Source organism: Dioscorea cayenensis, chromosome 21 (assembly GCF_009730915.1).
Source record: "Dioscorea cayenensis subsp. rotundata cultivar TDr96_F1 chromosome 21, TDr96_F1_v2_PseudoChromosome.rev07_lg8_w22 25.fasta, whole genome shotgun sequence".
NCBI lineage: Eukaryota > Viridiplantae > Streptophyta > Magnoliopsida > Dioscoreales > Dioscoreaceae > Dioscorea > Dioscorea cayenensis.
The window spans coordinates 1,581,493-1,587,492 of record NC_052491.1 but is presented as its reverse complement, the minus strand read 5'-3'; the positions used below and the strand labels follow the sequence as shown (position 1 = coordinate 1,587,492).

The following is a 6,000-nucleotide window of genomic DNA, read 5'->3' as shown; positions in this document are numbered from 1 at the left end:
AAGATAGAGTTCATGTCTTGATCTAAGTATAAGACCTTGCTCTCAAGATGAAAATCCATTGGTGATCTAAGTGAGATGCTTTTCTATATGAGTATTACTATCACCGGAAGTTAAACTTCGGCAAGAGGTTAGCATCATTCTTCAAGAGTTTTCTCACTTAGAGAGAGAGAGAGAGAGAAAATTCTGGTATTGAAAATCCGGCGAAGCTCCGGCGATGCTCCGGCGTGGAAACTTGATAGAGGGAATGGTTGGGTTTTGGACACATGAATGTTGGAAGAAGCTTGATTTCATTAAATCTAAAAGTATGGTGGGTTTCTACTCTTGCTTCTTTGGTGTCCATTGTTGGAGGTTAGAGATGTGATGGAATTATGATGATAAAGACATGAGGTTATGGCTGCATAATGCCTTGTTGGTGAGCATCTAATGTTTACTTAAAATCATTATTTTTTTGTTTTTAAGCATTTGTGACAACTGCAGCCATTTGAGTATTAATCCTTGCATATCTTTGCATGAAAACTACAGCCTTTTGTTGGTATACATATACACTTATATTTACATCAAAAAAACCGCAGCCATTTTGAGTGTTTATCTTTTGCATATTTTTGCATGAAAAACCTGCAGCCTGTTAATGTTTTTGAACCCATTAGAAACCCAAGCTTTTATGCTTGTAAATTAGTTGTTTTGCATGTCTTCTTATTTCTTTCAAGCATGCTTAAGGGCCAACTAGTACATGCTTAGAAGAACACACTCACCTTCTAAATTCTGCAGCCTTAGAATGTGTGTTTTTGCATTTGAAAGTGACATTGCAATCCTTGGGTGATCTTAGGTAGTTGCTTTGATGATGACCAACAACCCTAGTTTATGTTGTTCATTCTTTCTTGAGTTGTAATGGTTACCAATCCTTGGGTTATAGGACCACTTGAGAAGTGGCTTTGGGTCTTCGCATTGTGTCTTGGAGTAGAGTATTTTCGAGGTAAGTAATCCACACATATTATTTTGACAAGTTTTAATTGCAAAATTTCTAATATTATTTGATTATATATTTAAAATACCCCAAGAGTGGGAGCCTGCAACTATTTTGTTTAAAGGATTATTTGATCACTTTTGGATTTTAAATTTTGGTATGTAACTTTACACTATTCTTTTAGTGACTTTTTGCATATGTATCTTGAATATGTAGAAAATTATGAACTTAGCTTTCGAAACTATTTTGTTATGAATATCAGGTAAGTAATCTACCGACAACTCCGTATTTTCAATACTTGGGAAATTATTTTATTTGATAAAATAATTATCTAGTATTTTGTTATTTTATTTTGAATATATGTTATTTTGTTAATATTAAAATTATTTATTTGGAATATGTATTTTGAGGTATTTTCTTTAGTTAATTATTTTTATTTAGTTGTTGACTTGGTAAATCTACCTTGGTGTAATGTTAATTAAATGATCGCTATTCATTTTAACTTGGTTATTAATTTATTATTTATACTAAGTGTGCAATTACATTCAAATGATTACTTCAACATTTTTAAAATTCGTTGGTTTGTAGGCATGGGTTGATGATTATGCTATCTTTTGAATTGACTTAGTTAATTCCTTTATTTATTTATTTATTTATTTATCTATTTATATAAGTATTTAATTTAGTTTTGAATGAGCTAGTGTTTTGAGTAATTTTAAATATTTCATGTGCTTAAATGTTTATATTTCATTTATGGTTATCGAGTTATTTTCCCTAAAGTGAGATTTTGATATTTATCTGTATATTTTTATATATATATATATATATGAACTTGAGGAAATTTTAGAAATTTATGACCTTGTACTCTGCAAATATTTTGTATCTGAATGTTTTGGTCTCCAAATGAGCAATATGCAACCCTGTCAGTGGGGGGTTAAACCCTGACCTTGTCGACAAGTAATTTTGGGGAAAAAAAGAAAGCTGCGATTTCATACGTGTCCGATTCGGTGAAATAATCAGCGGCCACTTTGGTATTCGATCTCGGGTCCTGAGGGGTAAATAAATGATATGTCATTATTTTGGCTCGAGATTCATCATCGAGGATAAACAAATGACCTTTAGCACTTACGATGAATTTGGAGACATACACTTGAATTTGTTACTTTTTGGCTTTTGCTAGTTTTGGATTTTGAATTTGCAAAAAACACAAATATTTGTCCCTGCCTTGAAATTTTCTGTATTTTTGATATCGTATTTCTGGGTTTTGAATTCCGGTAAATCATATTTGTAAATATTCTTTATTAGAATATTTCACTTTGTATTTTGTTTTGTTTAAATTATGTTTTGAAGACCTATGCTCATTTCTGGCGAATAATTATTCGCAGTTCTGAAACCTGATAATCTTTTGATTTCAGTTATTTTGAATAGCGTTACTACTTGAGAACTATACCTCTGTTGAACCATTTATTTTGTATTTGTTTAAACTATGTTTTAACTTTGAATTATTCTTAATATCTGAATTCGAGATTCATAAACCCTGTTGTTTTAGAACAATTTCTGGATTACTTACTGGGCTAGTGAGCTCATGGATTTGTTTTAAATCCTTTTCAGATCAAGAGTGGTAGACCGTGGTGGATCTTGAAAGACTGCCTGTAGATGTTGCTTGTCCTGTGTAAAATTGTAGTCCTTGTCATTGTCTATCACTATGTCCACTGTATTTTTGTATTTTTGGACTTCGTATCCCGATTTTGTGTACTTTGTAGAGTTTGTAATCCAGAACTCGGTTGAGGTTATTATAGTTTTACTTGTCCTGGATCAGATTTTGAGGCCTTGCAGGCCTATGGGGCTCACGCCTTGTGGGTCTGCGGCCGTTTGTCTGCGCACCGGGTCTGGTGAGCCGGGTTCGGGGCGTGACATTTAATGATACAATTTAATTCTTATTTTAAAAATATTCCTGAAGGATTTTTCAGACAGATGCCAAATTTGTCATATTTGGATCTTCAAGACACTGGTATCGAAGAACTTCCAAAGGACAACAAATGTTTGGTTAATTTGCAATACCTAAACATTTCAAACACAAATATCTCATCACTTCCGAAGGAGTTGGTATATTTGAAAAAATTGCAACATCTAATATGTGGAAGTTTGAAAGGGCTTGGCAAGATAGAGGAAGATCTCATGTCAAGATTACAGAAGTTGAAGGTCATTGACGTATTTCCATCAGGGTGGGTAGACCTGGAAGAGTTAAAGAAATTGAAGAAACACGTCAAAGCCATAGCAATGTGTGTAGTATCAAAAGAGGTTCTCCAGCAACTCTCAAGTTTGCCAACTACTCGGCTTTATATAGAAAATTTGGATAACTTGATCTCTCTTTCATTTGATACTTTAAGTTGCAAAGATCATGGATTCTTGGCGGTTCTAGTAATTGAATCATGCCCACAGCTTAAGGAGCTTGTGATGAATGGAAGTGGGAGTCATCTCAATTACCTCGATATCTTTAATGTTGAAAAACTGCTTAACATTATCTGGATAAATCTGTCACCTGCAGAATTTTTTCATGTGTTGCAGTTGTTAGAAATATCGGGATGTAATTTGGATAATTTAGCTTGGGTCCTACATCTCCCATGTCTTTTAGGTTTGAAAATAGAAGATTGTGCAAAGATACAAAAGTTGTTTTACATGGAGGAGAGAGAAATCCAACAAGAAAAAGTCTCTGAACGCCCGATGTTCCCTGCCCTACAAGAATTATATTTAAAAAACCTACCAAAATTAGTGAGGATTGTTAGATACATGTATATATGTGTATGTATATCCTGAGTATAGACCATGTACACTATACGTACCTGTACACTTCATCATTTATTTATACATGAGCTTGTCCATTGAGATCAATGGTTCAAGCATTTCTCTCTTCCTCTCACTCTCTAACATGGTATCAGATTAGCTAGGTTGCAGTGGCGTCGAACCCCGCCACTCCTTCTCTGGCGATCGCCTCCGTCCGCTCCGGCCGTGCCTATCTCCGACCACGTCAGCCATCGCCCGCGCTCGGCGCTCGGCCCGCGCCGCATCCGCGCGCCCACGCCCAGCGCGCCCGCCGCACCCTGCGGCGCAGCGCCCGCCCGCACCCTCGCGCCCGCCTCGCGCCTTCGCGCGCCCTTCTAGCGCGCCGCGCCCCTGCGCCACGCCTGCGCCCAGCCGCACGCGCTCGCCTCAGGCCCGCGCTCCGCGCCTCCGGGCGCTCCTGCTCGCGGATCGGTCGGTCAGCAGGATCCCTTTTTCCTCTCTTTTTTTATTTATTGTCTTTGGTGTTATTCTCTTGTTTGAGAATTGTTTTATTTTTTTTATTTCTTTTGGCTGATTGTAAGTTAATTTGAGTTTCTCTAAAAAGGACCTATCTGGGACTAAGTGGAGTTCTTCTTGATGTCCGTCATCGCAGTATCTCCCACTCTAATGTAGTGCTTGATGGCACCAATTATATTCCATGGCGGCTTACTCTCAAGCCCATTCTTGATGGCATTCGTGTTCTTTCCCATGTTGGCGTACTTCTACTGCTCTAGCGACTCACAACGATCTTTGATTCACGCCATTCTCAAAGCTTATGAGCAACGACTAGAAGTGGATTGTCGATGATTCTCACGACGCGATGATTATTTGTCGGGGTCGCTACCATTGATATTCGCACCCATATTGCAGATCTACCTATTGCTCGTGCGATGTGGAGCTACTTGAAGCGTCATTCTTTCGTGGGTTCCGATCGAGCGCGGATCTATACCTTATATCGAGCCCCTTGACGCTCTGCATCGAGGGAGGATCTCAGTGATCACTACTATAGTAGATTACATGGATTATGGCGCCAGTTGATGTCCTTACACCCTCTCACCGTCCCTACCCACTGCTCGGCTCCTTACTTGTCTTGATGAGGGCATGCACGCGCTCAGCCCGTCGCCATGAGTCACGCGATGTATGCGCGTTCATTATGCTTCTATGTCCTGAGTTTGAGTCGACCCGGGCCCAGCTGTTACATGCCCCTACCACACACTCCTTAGATGAGGCATCGACTATTGTTCGTCTTGAGGAGACTCGTCTCGGGCTTCCTTCGAGGCGCGAGCAGCTTGCGCTACTCGTCCTCCCGCCTCCCAGCCGACTACTCCGTCCTCTTCTACTTTTTGTTGCTTCTCGGTCTTCTCGGTGGTCGAAGAAGGCGTGACTTGCCACTATTGTGGCAATGTGGGGATCACTTTGAGCGTGATTTGCGGAAGAAGCAGCGAGGCCTTCCCGCATGACTTCATCACCGACTCCTCCACTCCTTCCCACACCTCCTTCTCGAGCGCACTCGACGACCGACTCCATCTCTCTCTCTCCCTGCCGTCGTAGCCTATTGGTGATGCTTCGTCGAGTTCAGCGATCGCATCGGGCGACATCTCTCTCGGGTCGAGCACGTTCGGCTCGAGTTACTCCACCCTCCGGGTAGTTCCTGTCCTCTTTGGCTTCTTGACTCTGGTGCTAGCTTTCACATAACACATGATGCCACTCATCTTCACCATTCTCATCCTTCTTCCCTTCATACTCGTATTAGCATTCTTGATGGCACACTTTTACTCTCTCTTCCTCTGGTCATCTCTTCACTAGTGCTTTCTCCGTCCCTTACGTATCTCATGTCCCTCATCTATCCACGAACCTTATATGCATTAGTCAACTCACTGATTATGACTGTCAGGTCATTTTTGACCGGACCTCATATCGTGTGCAGGATCACAGTGGATCGGTGATTGGGCTGTGCACGCCATGAGTAGAGTATATCGCAGCTGGATTCCCTTCGTCTTCCCTCTTCAGACAGGTCTGCTTCTCATTGTTATGCTGCTACTATATCACATCATCTGTGGCATCATCGTCTTGGTCGTTTGTGTCGGGTCTCAGTATGTCTTCTCTTGTCGATCGGTGTCCTAGGAGCGGTCTCTCCTCCTCCGATGTTGTTTGTTTTGGGTCGTAAACTTGGTAAGCGATTCTGACGTCCTATCCATTGAGTCGGTCTCAAA

At 40.5% G+C, this 6,000-nt stretch overlaps 1 long non-coding RNA gene across 1 annotated transcript; it reads left to right on the top strand.

Moving 5' to 3' along the window:
* The first annotated feature begins 351 nt into the window (after positions 1-351).
* On the top strand, positions 352-2,670 carry LOC120252583. Its single transcript, XR_005534060.1, has 3 exons — positions 352-412; positions 914-973; positions 2,576-2,670. It is a non-coding gene; the product is annotated as an uncharacterized LOC120252583 (long non-coding RNA).
* The last annotated feature ends 3,330 nt before the right edge of the window (positions 2,671-6,000 follow it).